General features: G+C 40.0%; 1 protein-coding gene across 1 annotated transcript in view; it reads left to right on the top strand.

The window, feature by feature from the left end:
- The first annotated feature begins 889 nt into the window (after positions 1 to 889).
- The window catches only part of LOC133642960 (retinoic acid-induced protein 1), a 183,006-nt gene continuing 167,565 nt past the window's right edge, over positions 890 to 16,330 (top strand). Inside the window, exon 1 of the mRNA XM_062037383.1 lies at positions 890 to 975. The gene's annotated coding sequence lies outside the window, so the exon portion shown is untranslated. The remainder of the gene's footprint in view (positions 976 to 16,330) is intronic.

Below are 16,330 nucleotides of genomic sequence, written 5' to 3'. Positions count from 1 at the left end.
ATGCATGCATGTGTCATGTTGTGTGCATGCATGTGTGATGCATAATGTTGTATGCATGCATGTGTGATGCATCATGTTGTGTACATGCATGTGTGATGTATCATGTTGTATGCATGCATGTGTGATGTATCATGTTGTATGCATGCATGTGTCATGTTGTGTGCATGCATGTGTGATGTATCATGTTGTATGCATGCATGTGTGATGCATCATGTTGTATGCATGCATGTGTGATGTATCATGTTGTATGCATGCATGTGTGATGCATCATGTTGTATGCATGCATGTGTGATGTATCATGTTGTATGCATGCATGTGTGATGCATCATGTTGTATGCATGCATGTGTGATGCATCATGTTGTATGCATGCATGTGTGATGCATCATGTCGTATGCATGCATGTGTGATGTATCATGTTGTATGCATGCATGTGTGATGCATCTTGTTGTATGCATGCATGTGTGATGTATCATGTTGTATGCATGCATGTTGGAAATAAACTCAAACTCAATATACAATCCGGCAAAATTTGATGAAATGCAGATTCAAGGTGAACTAATTAATTAAAGAGGTGTGTCCCAATACTTTTGTCCATCCAGTTCAAAAAATAGCCTTCTTACTGACTTTCTAGTAAGTTGTCGTTCTCTTGATGCAGAACTTGTAGGTGCGCGTCTTTAATTAGACGAGCGAGGCCCGCCGTGCTTGTTGTGTGTTTGTCTGCGGCGCGGCGGCGTCGCCCCTTCATCGGAGCGAGGCGCATCAGAGCCGCCTGGCGGGGGAGGAAATGAGGAGGGGAGGAGATGGATGGGGAGGAAGGAGGGAGCGTTGACAGAAGGGAGGAGGTGATGCTCATCAGTATGCTGCTCGCTACGTGTGTGACTGGGGGTGGGTGCTTAGTGCTGGATGGAAGGATGCTGCAAAGTGGGCCCGGGCAAATTAAGGCGTCTGCCGTAATGGCGCCCGCGCCTTCCCAGGTAGGCCTCGTTTTCAAGTTTAAGCTCACATCCTTCTTTGGCAAAGCATGCTGGGAATTGCGCGAGCCTTTGTAATGGCGTCGCTAATAGACGGAAAAACAGGCATCCCGGAGCGTTTAGGGCCATCTCGCTGCTTAATGAAGAGTTTTTGATCAAATGTGCCTCATTAGGGCTTAATGAACAAGACGATGCTGAGAGATCCACCTTGGTGGAGGCGCGGGGAAACGGCGGCGGCGTTTTGGCGTTCGCCCGAGTGGCGGTGACTTGGCGTGAGTGTTTTGGACCACGGCTTCTGTGTCAGACCATAACGACTTACAATTAATTTTTCAAACATGACCGGAGGGCCTGCCAAACATAGAGCAGTAAATGATGCAGCGCTTCTCAACACGCCACTGTGGCTGGATGATGTTTGGATGCTCCTCCCTAGTTCGCTGCCATTGGAAGTAGCGCATTTTACAAACCATAGGGCGCACCGGATTAAAAGGTGCACCGCCGACTAATGGTCTATTTTTGATGTTTTTTCATATACAAGGCACACAGGATTATAAGTTATAAGGCGCACTGCCGATAAATGGTCTATTTGTGATCTTTTTTCATATATAAGGCGCACCGGATCATAACGCGCACTGCCGATGAATTATCTATTTTTTAAATCTTTTTTCATATATAAGGCGCACCGGATTACAAGGCACACTGCCGATGAACGGTTGGTTTTTAATCGTTTTCATATATAAAACGCACAGGATTATAAGGCGCATTGCCGATGAATGGTCTATTTGTGATCTTTTTTCACATATAAGGCGCACCGGATTATAAGGTACTCTGCCGACGAATGGTCTATTTTTGATCGTGTTTCATATATAAAGCGCACCGGATTATAAAGTGCACTGCCGATTAATGGTCTATTTGTGATCTTTTTTCATATATAAGGCGCACTGCCGATGAATGGTCTATTTTTTATGTATTTTCATATATAAGGCGCACCGGATTATAAGGCGCACTGCCGATGGTCTATTTTTCATCTTTTTTCATATATAAGGCGCACCAGATTATAAGGCGCACTGCCGATGAATGGTCTATTCTTTTATCTTTTTTCATATATAAAGCGCACCGGATTATAAAGTGCACTGCCGATTAATGGTCTATTTTTTATCTTTTTTTCGTATATAAAGCGCACCGGATTATAAGGCGCACTGCCGATGGATGGTCTATTTTTTTAAATCTTTTTTTCATATATAAAGCGCACCGGATTATAAGGTACACTGCCGATGAATGGTCTATTTTTTTAAATCTTTTTTCATATATAAGGCGCATCGGATTATAAAGCGCACTGCCGATGAATGGTCTATTTTTGATCTTTTTTCATATTAAGGCGCACCAGATTATAAGGCGCACTGCCAATGAATGGTCTATTCTTTTATCTTTTTTCATATATAAAGCGCACCGGATTATAAAGTGCACTGCCGATTAATGGTCTATTTTTTATCTTTTTTTCATATATAAAGCGCACCGGATTATAAGGCGCACTGTCGATGACTGGTCTATTTTTAAAAAAATCTTTTTTATATATAAAGCGCATCGGATTATAAGGCGCACTGCCGATGAATGGTCTATTCTTGATCTTTTTTCATAAATAAAGCGCACTGCCGATGAATGGTCTATTTGTGATCTGTTTTCATATATAAGGCGCACCGGATTATAAGGCGCACTGCCGATGAATGGTCTATTTGTGATCTTTTTTCATATATAAGGCGCACCAGATTATAAGGCGCACTGCCGATGAATGGTCTATTTGTGATCTGTTTTCATATATAAGGCGCACCGGATTATAAGGCGCACTGCCAATGAATGGTCTATTTGTGATCTTTTTTCATATATAAAGCGCACCGGATTATAAAGCGCACTGCCGATAAATGGTCTATTTGTGATCTTTTATCATATATAAAGTGCACCGGATTATAACGCGCACTGCCGATGAATGATCTATTTTTTAAATCTTTTTTCATATATAAGGCGCACCGGATTACAAGGCACACTGCCGATGAACGGTTGGTTTTTAATCGTTTTCATATATAAAACGCACAGGATTATAAGGCGCACTGCCGATGAATGGTCTATTTGTGATCTTTTTTCATATATAAGGCGCACCGGATTATAAGGTACTCTGCCGACGAATGGTCTATTTTTGATCGTGTTTCATATATAAAGCGCACCGGATTATAAGGCGCACTGCCGATGAATGCTCTATTCTTTTATCTTTTTTCATATATAAGGCGCACCGGATTATAAGGCGCACTGCCGATGAATGCTCTATTCTTTTATCTTTTTTCATATATAAAGCGCACCGGATTATAAAGTGCACTGCCGATTAATGGTCTATTTTTTATCTTCTTTTCATATATAAAGCGCACCGGATTATAAGGCGCACTGCCGATGGATGGTCTATTTTTTAAAATATTTTTTTCATATATAAAGCGCAGCGGATTACAAGGCACACTGCCGATGAACGGTTGGTTTTTAATCGTTTTCATATATAAAACGCACAGGATTATAAGGCGCACGGCCGATGAATGGTCTATTTGTGATCTTTTTCATATATAAATCGCACGGGATTATAAGGCGCACTGCAGACGAATGGTCTATTTTTGATCTTGTTTCATATATAAAGCGCACCGGATTATAAAGTACACTGCCGATGAATGGTCTATTTTTGATCTTGTTTCATATATAAGGCGCACCGGATTATAAGGCGCACTGCCGATGAATGGTCTATTCTTTTATCTTTTTTCATATATAAAGCGCACCGGATTATAAAGTGCACTGCCGATTAATGGTCTATTTTTTATCTTTTTTTCATATATAAAGCGCACCGGATTATAAGGCGCACTGCCGATGGATGGTCTATTTTTTTAAATCTTTTTTTCATATATAAAGCGCACCGGATTATAAGGCGCACTGCCGATGGATGGTCTATTTTTTTAAATCTTTTTTTCATATATAAAGCGCACCGGGTTACAAGGCACACTGCCGATGAACGGTTGGTTTTTAATCGTTTTCATATATAAAATGCTCAGGATTATAAGGCGCACTGCCGATGAATGGTCTATTTGTGATCTGTTTTCATATATAAGGCGCACCGGATTATAAGGCGCACTGCCGATGAATGGTCTATTCTTTTATCTTTTTTCATATATAAAGCGCACCGGATTATAAAGTGCACTGCCGATTAATGGTCTATTTTTTATCTTTTTTTCATATATAAAGCGCACCGGATTATAAGGCGCACTGCCGATGGATGGTCTATTTTTTTAAATCTTTTTTTTCATATATAAAGCGCACCGGATTATAAAGTGCACTGCCGATGAATGGTCTATTTTTTAAAATCTTTTTTCATATGTAAGGCGCATCGGATTATAAGGCGCACTGCCGATGAATGGTCTATTCTTGATCTTTTTTCATAAAGCGCACCAGATTATAAAGCGCACTGTCGATGAATGGTCTATTTTTCTCAAATCTTTTTTCATATATAAGGCGCATCGGATTATAAGGCGCACTGCGGATGAATGGTCTATTCTTGATCTTTTTTCATAAATAAAGCGCACCGGATTATAAAGCACACTGCCGATGGATGGACTATTTGGGATCTGTTTTCATATATAAGGCGCACCGGATTATAAGGTGCACTGCCGATGAATGGCCTATTTGTGATCTTTTTTTCATATATAAGGCGCACTGCCGATGAATGGTCTATTTTTTATCTATTTTCATATATAAGGCGTACCGGATTATAAGGCACACTGCCGACGAATGGTCTATTTTTTATCGTTTTTCATATATAAGGCGCACCGAATTATAAGGTGCACTGCCGATGAATGGTCTATTTTTTTAATCTTTTTTCATATATAATGGTGGTTCTTTGGTCAAAATGTTGCATAGATGATGTTTTACACATCATCTTCAAGCCGCTTTCTGACAGTCGCTTCAGGATGCGCCGATGCGCTGTGGGCGGTCTTATTTATGTGGCTCACCTTCGACAGCGTCTTCTCCCCGTCATCTTTGTCGTAGCGGTGTAGCTGCGTTTCTGGGTGTTGTTGATAAATGGCTTTGGCTTTGCATAGTAGAGTTTTAACTTGCACTTACAGATGTAGCGACAAACTTTAGTTACTGACAGTGGTGTTCTGAAGTGTTCCTGAGCCCATGTGGTGATATCCTTTACACACTGATGTCGCTTTTTGAGGCAGTACCGCCTGAGGGATCCAAGGTCACGGGCAATCAATGTTGGTTTTCGGTTTTCTCCAGATTCTCTGAACCTTTTGATGATATTACGGACTGTAGATGGTGAAATCCCTAAATTCCTTGCAATAGCTGGTTGAGAAATGTTGTTCTTAAACTGTTGGACAATTTGCTCAGGCATTTGTTGACAAAGTGGTGACCCTCGCCCCATCCTTGTTTGTGAATGACTGAGCATTTCATGGAAGCTGCTTTTATACCCAATCATGGCACCCACCTGTTCCCAATTAGCCTGTTCACCTGTGATATGTTCCAAATAAGTGTTTGATGAGCATTCCTCAACTTTCTCAGTCTTTTTGTGCCAGTTATTTTGAAACATGCTGCAGGCATCAAATTCCAAATGAGCTAATATTTGCAAAAAATAACATTTTCCAGCTCGAACATTAAATATCTTGTCTTTGCTATCTATTCAATTGAATATAAATTGAAAAGGATTTGCAAATCATTGTATTCTGTTTTTATTTACCATTTACACAACGTGACAACTTCACTGGTTTTGGGTTTTGTATTTAGAGGTGGCTGTTTTGTTTGATCCGCCGTTTTACTGCCTATTGTAGGCACCGTTTTAAAACAATGAAGGTATGTAAATACATATTTACAAAATATTTCGTACCGGTACATACAGTATGTGCGGCTAATAGTCCGTGGCGGTTAAATATGTAAAAATATGTATTTTTTTCTAAAATTGTGTGGGTGTGGCTTAAATACTGGTTTGTCTATAGCCAGGAAAATACAGTAATCGTCCAGGTGTTCAATTAGAACTTTTCATATGTATATTTTCAATGGAACATATAACATTTTGGTGTTGTTTACTTGAGTAATATTGCAGTCTACACGCTTCTCTTATGTGTGACTGCCATCTACTGCTCACACTTATCATTTCACAATGTACCAAATAAAATAGCTTCTAGGTCGGTAGGCACAACTTTAACATGGCTGAAAAGCACAAGAAGGACAACTTGTTGCAAAATAAATCATTGTTCACAAAGATGAACACGGCGGTCATGTCCGTCATTGGTGGTCCAGAGAACCCGGAGGAGCAAGACCTCCACAAATATGTATTTACTTTTCATATGTATATTTTCAATGGAAAATTTTGGTGTTGTTTACTTGAGTCATATTGCAGTCTACACGCTTCTCTTATGTGTGACTGCCATCTACTGCTCACACTTATCGTTTCACCATGTACCAAATGAAATAGCTTCTAGGTCGGTAAGCACAACTTTAACATGGCTGAAAAGCGCAAGAAGGACAACTTGTTGCAAAAGAAATCATTGTTCACAAAGATGAACACGGCTGTCATGTCCGTCATTGGTGGTCCAGAGAACCCGGAGGAGCAAGACCTCCACAAATATGTATTTACTTTTCATATGTATATTTTCAATGGAAAATTTTGGTGTTGTTTACTTGAGTCATATTGCAGTCTACACGCTTCTCTTATGTGTGACCGCCATCTACTGCTCACACTTATCATTTCACCATGTACCAAATAAAATAGCTTCTAAGTCGGTAGGCACAACTTTAACATGGCTGAAAAGCACAAGAAGGACAACTTGTTGCAAAATAAATCATTGTTCACAAAGATGAACACGGCTGTCATGTCCGTCATTGGTGGTCCAGAGAACCCGGAGGAGCAAGACCTCCACAAATATGTATTTACTTTTCATATGTATATTTTCAATGGAACATTTTGGTGTTGTTTACTTGAGTCATATTGCAGTCTACACGCTTCTCTTATGTGTGACTGCCATCTACTGCTCACACTTATCGTTTCACCGTGTACCAAATAAAATAGCTTCTAGGTCGGTAAGCACAACTTTAACATGGCTGAAAAGCGCAAGGAGGACAACTTGTTGCAAAATAAATCATTGTTCACAAAGATGAACACGGCTGTCATGTCCGTCATTGGTGGTCCAGAGAACCCGGAGGAGCAAGACCTCCACAAATATGTATTTACCTTTCATATGTATATTTTCAATGGAACATTTTGGTGTTGTTTACTTGAGTCATATTGCAGTCTACACGCTTCTCTTATGTGTGACTGCCATCTACTGCTCACACTTATCATTTCACCATGTACCAAATAAAATAGCTTCTAGGTCGGTAGGCACAACTTTAACATGGCTGAAAAGCGCAAGAAGGACAACTTGTTGCAAAATAAATCATTGTTCACAAAGATGAACACGGCTGTCATGTCCGTCATTGGTGGTCCAGAGAACCCGGAGGAGCAAGACCTCCACAAATATGTATTTACTTTTCATATGTATATTTTCAATGGCACATTTTGGTGTTGTTTACTTGAGTCATATTGCAGTCTGCACGCTTCTCTTATGTGTGACTGCCATCTACTGCTCACACTTATCGTTTCACCGTGTACCAAATGAAATAGCTTCTAGGTCGGTAAGCACAACTTTAACATGGCTGAAAAGCGCAAGAAGGACAACTTGTTGCAAAATAAATCATTGTTCACAAAGATGAACACGGCTGTCATGTCCGTCATTGGTGGTCCAGAGAACCCGGAGGAGCAAGACCTCCACAAATATGTATTTAGTTTTCATATGTATATTTTCAATGGAACATTTTGGTGTTGTTTACTTGAGTCATATTGCAGTCTACACGCTTCTCTTATGTGTGACCGCCATCTACTGCTCACACTTATCGTTTCACCATGTACCAAATAAAATAGCTTCTGGGTCGGTAAGCACAACCAAAATGCTTCCGTACATTAGGCGAACTGTCGAGTTTTGAGTAAATGAAGGGATTTAAAGTGGATTTTAAGGATTTTAAGTGCGCCTCAAATTAGTAAACAAACAGGTAGCTTCGAAGTGGTATTGTTGTTTCATGAAAACCATTGTTTTAAGATGTGTAGTGAAGCCTGCTTTCGTTTTTTTCGACAATTCTGTCCTCTGTGGAGTGGTCAGGACACAATTTCTAAGCCTACCTATCAATGCCCGTCGGGAGACGGCTGCTGGAGTTATGTAACGCCAAAGGAAACGTTAGGAGACCACCAGAAGAGGCAGACAGGAGAAGCGTGAAGGAGAGGAAGTGGTGAACATGGGCCGTTACATCACTGAGAGACAGACAGGTGTCCTTTATACCTGTCTTTTGCATTTGAATCTTTGGGGAAAGGTCCGAATGGTTACCGCGGCGTCTGTTGGTGCTAATTGCTTGCATGACGTGCATGAATCATTCAGGCGGGGTCGGCGTGGAGATCGAACTTTGGTTGGTAATGAAGGCAATTTTGTGTTGGCCGTCGCAAACCCTGTTTCCTCTTGACTCCCCGCCGTGCACATTAGCAGCATCCCATATTCAGCGCCGCTGTTGCTAGGTTGCTTGCATGTGTGTGTGTGTGTGTGTATGTGTGTGTATGTGTGTGTGTGTGTGTGTGTTCTTGTTTTTCTACCCTTCTTGAGACATCAACAAGGAAAAGTACCGTCCATATAAGGACCGGTGAACAAGTTAGGACATAAATCATGGTCCCAATACGGAAAACCATTGCATCTAATTGAGAGCCAAATACTAGAGTCCGTGAACATTGCTCCAAAGTCAGGAATACGGAAAACCATTGCATCGGATGAAAAGCCAAATACTAGAGTCTGTGAACATTGCTCCAAAGTCAGGAATACGGAAAACCATTGCATCGAATGAAAAGCCAAATACTAGAGTCCGTGAACATTGCTCCAAAGTCAGGAATACGGAAAATCATTGCGTCTAATACAGAGTGTCTCATTTGCACCCCTGCTGGTGACAGCTATCAAAATGAGGGTGGTCCCAAAAAGGAGGGATTTTTCAAATTGACTGTGTGTCGGTTTTAAAAAGTGCTCCCCCTCTGGTCAACATATGAAAAAAGTACCGTCCATATAAGGACCGGTGAACAAGTTAGGACATAAATCATGGTCCCAATACGGAAAACCATTGCATCTAATTGAGAGCCAAATACTAGAGTCCGTGAACATTGCTCCAAAGTCAGGAATACGGAAAACCATTGCATCGGATGAAAAGCCAAATACTAGAGTCTGTGAACATTGCTCCAAAGTCAGGAATACGGAAAACCATTGCATCGAATGAAAAGCCAAATACTAGAGTCCGTGAACATTGCTCCAAAGTCAGGAATACGGAAAATCATTGCGTCTAATACAGAGTGTCTCATTTGCACCCCTGCTGGTGACAGCTATCAAAATGAGGGTGGTCCCAAAAAGGAGGGATTTTTCAAATTGACTGTGTGTCGGTTTTAAAAAGTGCTCCCCCTCTGGTCAACATATGAAAAAAGTACCGTCCATATAAGGACCGGTGAACAAGTTAGGACATAAATCATGGTCCCAATACGGAAAACCATTGCATCTAATTGAGAGCCAAATACTAGAGTCCGTGAACATTGCTCCAAAGTCAGGAATACGGAAAACCATTGCATCGGATAAAGAGCCAAATACTACAGTCCGTGAACATTGCTCCAAAGTCAGGAATACGGAAAACCATTGCATCTAATAGAGAATGTCTCATTTGCACCCCTGCTGGTGACAGCTATCAAAATGAGGGTGGTCCCAAAAAGGAGGGATTTTTCAAATTGACTGTGTGTCGCTTTTAAAAAGTGCTCCCCCTCTGATCAACATATGAAATAACAAGTGTGTGTAAACATTTGAGGTGCTCCCCCTCTGGTCAACATATGAAATAACAAGTGTTTGTATAAATGTTAAGTGCTCCCCCTCTGGCCAGCATATGCAATAACAAGTGTGTGTGAGAAATTGAAATGTGTCCCCTTTGGCCAAAATTAATTACAAATATATATATATATAAATATATGTATATAGAGACATACTGTAATAACTTGAAGTGTATAATGAAGATTGAAAACCAGTTACAAACAAAAAATACAAATTAAAAAGCAGTCTTTTTCTCACAATGTGTCGACTTGTTTCTTATAAAATTGGGAACAAGTAAAATTCCAATTATTATTATTACAACATTGCCAAAATTTCAAAGTTTTCTTCTAAAATTGTGATCTTTGTCGAGGAAAATCTAATAGAGAGCCAAATACTAGAGTCCGTGAACATTGCTCCAAAGTCAGGAATACGGAAAACCATTGCATCTAATAGAGAATGTCTCATTTGCACCCCTGCTGGTGACATCTATCAAAATGAGGGTGGTCCCAAAAAGGAGGGATTTTTCAAAATTGACTGTCGGTTTTTTAAAAGTGCTCCCCCTCTGGTCAACATAAGAAATAACAAGTGTTTGTATAAATGTTAAGTGCTCCCCCTCTGGCCAACATATGTAATAACAAGTGTGTGTAAGAAATTGAAATGTGTCCCCTTTGGCCAAAATTAATTTAAAAAATATATATATATATATAAATATATGTATATAGAGACATACTGTAATAACTTGAAGTAAATAATGAAGATAGAAAACCAATTACAAACAAAAAATACAAATTAAAATAATTTTTCTCACAATGTGTCGACTTGTTTCTTATAAAATTGGGAACAAGTAAAATTCCAATTATTATTAATACAACATTGCCAAAATTTTAAAGTTTTCTTCTAAAATTGTGACCTATTGTCGAGTAAAATCTAATAGAGAGCCAAATACTAGAGTCCGTGAACATTGCTCCAAAGTCAGGAAGACGGAAAACCATTGCATCTAATAGAGAATGTCTCATTTTGCACCCCTGCTGGTGACATCTATCATAATGAGGGTGGTCCCAAAAAGGAGGGATTTGGTCAACATATGTAATAACAAGTGTGTGTAAGAAATTGAAATGTGCCCCCTTTGGCCAAAGTTAATAAAAAATAAATAAATAAATATGTATATAGAGACATACTGTAATAACTTAGGTAAATAATGAAGTTTAAAAACCAATTACAAACAAAAAATACAAATAAAAAGCAGGCTTTTTCTCACAATGTGTCGACTTGTTGCTTATAAAACTGAGAACAATTTGTCATATTATTTCTGTTTCTGTAATATTGCAATATTTTCTGGTAAAATGATTACTTTTTTGTGTAAAATTATTACTTTTTAATGCAAAATGGTGACATTTTGTTTTGTGAAATTCTGACTTTTATCACAATATTGCCAATGTTTTTGTTGTTCTTGTAAAATAGTGACACTTTTGGAGTATAATTATGACTAGTGTTAAATTTTGCCAAGCAAAATTCCAATTATTATTATTACAATATTGCATTTTTAAGTTTTCTTCTAAAACTGTGACCTCTGTCGAGTAAAATCTAATAGAGAGCCAAATACTGGAGTCCGTGAACATTGCTCCAAAGTCAGGATTTTTGGTTAATTTAATGTGCATACAAAAGTAAACATTGAAAGGTGCAAAATATATGATAAAACAAGCTAAAGAAGGACTTCCCTATTCATCCCCCAAAAAACCCACCAGGTGAACAGCTAATTTTACGACTTCCGGTGCTAACGTAAGACAACCCATATGTGACCATAGGATGAACAAATACACTACGCTACTAAGACTATAGTGGCCATTAACAGTTAGCTTCTACAGCTGGGTTGCCCAAAGTGCGGCACAGGGGCCATCTGTGGTCCGTGACTCCTTTGTCATCGGCCTTAAGCACACTACAAAGAACAAAAAATAGAGATCTCATTTGCACCCCCTGGTGGTGAAATCTATCAAAATGAGGGTGGTCCCATAAAGGAGGGATTTTTCAAATTGACTGTGTGTCGGTTTTAAAAGTGCTCCCCCTCTGGTCAACATATGAAATAACAAGTGTGTGTAAAAATTTGAAGTGCTCCCCCTCTGGTCAACATATGAAATAACAAGTGTGTGAAAAAATTTGAAGTGCTCCCCCTCTGGCCAACATATGTAAACATGAGTGCCAAGTAAAAGTCAAATTATTGTTATAATATTGCCAATATTTTAAAGTTTTTTTAATAAAATTGTGACTTTTATCGAGTAAAATTACGACTCTTTTCATAAAACTGCCAAAAACTTTAAGCTTTTCTTGTAAAATTGCGACTGTTATTGAGTAAAATTCCAACTTTTATTATAATATTGCACAAATGTTCAGTTTTTCTAGTGAAATTGTGACCTTTTTCCCGTGAAATTCCAACTCATTTTTCACAACAAGCTTTTTTTTATATTTTCATAGTATGTATATATTATTCATGTTGTAAATACACATCTTTACAAATCTAGAAAGGCTGGTCCTAAAGAGGTAGGCATTTTTCTCAGGTCTCAAGAAGGTAACAAATACACGTGTGTGTGTGTGTGTGTGTGTGTGTGTGTGTGTGTGTGTGTGTGTGTGTGTGTGTGTGTGTGTGTGTGTGTGTGTGTGTGTGTGTGTGTGTGTGTGTGTGTGTGTGTGTGTGTGTGTGTGTGTGTGTGTGTGTGTGTGTGTGTGTGTGTGTGTGTGTGTGTGTGTGTGTGTGTGTGTGTGTGTGTGTGTGTGTGTGTGTGTGTGTGTGTGTGTGTGTGTGTGCGTGCGTGCGTGCGTGCGTGCGTGCGCGTGTGTGTCTTGCTTGACTGCCTCCGTGCAAAGGACGCAAAGTAAGCTCGCCGCCTGTGAATTAGCTGCCATGGCAACGGCGGAGGCAGTGCAGTGAATGGACGCCGTGTGATGTCAAAGTGGGCGCCGACCAGATGCCAACTTGCGGCCCCCACGGGCACGCCGGCTAACTGACGGCCTTAAACGAGGGCGGCGTGCCGGTGCAAAGGTGCGGCCTGGTAACATGTGTGCATGGCGGACGAGGTCAAAAGGCAGAATTTTGCATCTAAATAGACCCGTGGTTTGTTTTTGTACCTTTTTTTATTTTTTTTAAATTGGAAAAAAAAGCGACTATGTATCAGAAATATTACAAAACTGTACTTTGTCTCGGGTCCTCATTTTGTATGCATTTATTTGTTTTTATTTGTGTATCAGCCAACTGCTTGAGCTTCTACCGAGGCTGCAAAGTGCAACAAAAGTATCGAAAAATGTCATTATTGGCTTTATTTTAACAACAAATCTTAAATACATGTTTATTATTGCAAGTTTGTCCTTAAATAAAATAGTGAACATACTAGATAACTTGTCTTTTAGTAGTAAGTAAACAAACAAAGACTCTTAATTAGTCTGCTGACATATGCAGTAACATATTGTCATTTATACACCTATTATTTTGTGTACTTTATAAAGGACAAACTGTAAAAAAATATTATTAATCTACTTGTTCATTTACTGTTAATATCTGCTTACTTTCTCTTTTAACATGTTCTACCTACACTTCTGTTCAAATGTAATAATCACTTATTCTTCTCTTCTTTGATACTTTACATTAGTTTTGGATGATACCACACATTTGGGTATTGATCCGATACCAAGTAGTTACAGGATCATACATTGGTCATATTCGAAGTCCTCATGTGTCCAGGGACGTATTTCCTGACTTTATAAACATAATATAAATAAATAAAAACGAAAGATGATGTTGTGATGCTAAAAAATATCGATGTAATCATAGTAGTGTCAACTAGATACGCTCTTGTACTTGGTATCATTACAGTGGATGTCAGGTGTAGATCCACCCATGGCGTTTGTTTACAATATATATATATATATATACTGTAACTATATAGCGGTGTTACATTTCAAATAGTTATGGAAAGATAGTTTTTTATCAAATGTTCTGCATTTGCGTGGCTATTTTGATACGTTAACAAAACAAAAATGACTGCAAAAAAAAAAACACCACATGCAGAGAATCCATGTTGTTTCGTGGTCTGGAGCATCTTTGTTGTTAGCGTGTTCATAAGCTTAAGCTTGCTTATACTTAGCCGCAGAGAGTACACTATATTTCCAAAAGTATTTGGCCACCCATCCAAATGATAAGAATCAGGTGTCCTAATCACTCGACCCGGTGTATCAAATCAAGCACTTAGGCATGGAGACTGTTTCTACAAACATTTGCGAAAGAATGGGCCGCTTTCAGTGATTTCCAGCGAGGAACTGTCACAGGATGCCACCTGTGCGGCAAATCCAGTCGTGAAATTTCCTCGCTCCTAAATATCCCAAAGTCGACTTTATTATAAGAAAAGTGAAGATTTTGGGAACAACAGCAACTCAGCCACCAAGTGGTAAACTGACAGAGAGGGGTCGGCGGATGCTCAAGCGCGTAGTGCAAAGACTTTCTGCACCGCCACTTCATGTGACCTTCCAATTAGCCCACGTACAGCACGCAGAGAGCTTCATGGAATGCGTTTCCATGGCCGGGCAGCTGCATCTAAGGCATACATCACCGAGTCCAATGCAAAGCGTGGGACGCGGTGGTGTAAAGCACGTCGCCACTGGACTCTAGAGCAGTTTTGGCAATCTGATGGACCGGTCTGGGTTCGGAGGTTGCCAGGAGAACGCTACATTTCGGACTGCATTTTGATGGGGGAGGAATTATGGTGTGGGGTTGTGTTTTCAGGAGTTGGGCTTGGGACCTCTTAGTTCCAGTGAAAGGAACTTGTGAATGCTCCAGGATACCCAAAATATTTTTGGACAATTCCATGGGATGGCACTTCAAGTTCATATGTGAGTCAAGGCAGGTGGCTAAACACTTTTGGTAATATAGTGAATTAATCTGACGCAAATAGGTCGTTATTTGTGCAACAAAGCACATGTGTGATCATCACCAGAGTGTCCCCGGGGATGACTTTTTTTTTTTTTTAACCGACTCCGACTTTGATGACTAATTGAGGCCGGAGAAGTGCCAAAAAATATACACACAGAAATGATATACCCCTTACCTGTACTACTCACAGCCACTAGGGGGCACACTTGCACGCCCCAATGAACGCTTTTATTCTGATATCCACCGAGCGCTGTCATTGAATTCTACAAAAAACTCAATCACGACATGGTGTCTATTTGGCACGCCGTTGGCATGGACACCTGTGGCTGTAGGCAACCTCCTAATGCGGACTTTTAAAAGTAACTATGCGTGCGCGTTTCAGCGTCCCGAGCTGGCGGAGTGAAAAGATTAGCGTCTTGCACGTGCAATGATGAAATTGTACCCGTCAGCAGCAAATACCGTATTTCCTTGAATAGCCGCAGGGGCGCTAATTAATTTAAAACCTCCCGTTACTCCGGCGCTTACCAGAAGCCTGCGGGATGGCCAAGCATGCGCTAATTATTTTGAAACCTCTTCTCACTCCGGGGCTTACCTTATTATGAAAAGCACATTTAATTAAAAAAACGTTATTATTGTCTTACCTTTAGGTATACATGAGTCCATGCCAGCTCGAAAAGCATCGATATAGAAGTCTTCCTTATCTTTCTTCAGTTTTAAAAGTCTCTCTGTCTCGATGGAGATCTGCCTTTTAAGTATTACCTCCTGCTTCGATTGAAAGTCCAGTTTAGAAAACTGTTTTATTTTAGATATGTAATCCTCCATGGTAGAAGTCCAAGCAAACAATGGCTGCGCACTCTTGCTGCCGGTTGTCTTCTTCTGCTGCACGGGTCTTCTGCAGTACCAGCAGTCGCAAGAACGATCACTAGCGCCCTCTACCACCAGGAGGCGGGAGTCATTTAATGACTCATATTTGACCTGGCGGAAGTGCCAAGCATGCGCTAATTATTTTTGCGAAACGAGTTTGACCCGGCTGTAATTCGAGGCATGCGAATACCATATTCCCGGCGCCAATTCAAGGAAATACGGGCTGAGTGAGCACTTTGCTTCTTAGCTACAAATACATGTTGCTACGTTTTCCTTGACACTTTCTCATGCCCTTCTAAGCATTATTAAAGTTTTAAAAATGACGTCGTTATATCGTATTTTCCGGACTATAAGCTGCTACTTTTTTTTCCCTACGCTTTGAACCCCACGGCTTACAAAACGGTGCGGCTAATTTATCATGTTTTCTTCGCCGACGGCCAAATAGTTTCATGTTAACACAAAATAACACAAATGGAGAGACTGAGAAGGTGTGTTATTGTGTGTGTGTTGAAGATATACTTCCTGCTTCCGGCCTTGAACCGGAAGTATAATCATCCATAGCGTATTTGCTTCAAAGGATTGTTTATTCATCACTTCAAGCAACGTTTGTAAGTTTGACAATAGAACTAAAACAATTCACACCTAC

The sequence above is a fragment of the Entelurus aequoreus genome, linkage group LG25, assembly GCF_033978785.1.
Source record: "Entelurus aequoreus isolate RoL-2023_Sb linkage group LG25, RoL_Eaeq_v1.1, whole genome shotgun sequence".
In the NCBI taxonomy this organism is placed as follows: domain Eukaryota; kingdom Metazoa; phylum Chordata; class Actinopteri; order Syngnathiformes; family Syngnathidae; genus Entelurus; species Entelurus aequoreus.
The sequence above is the reverse complement of the archived record's forward strand: the minus strand, read 5'-3'. Positions and strand labels throughout refer to the sequence as shown.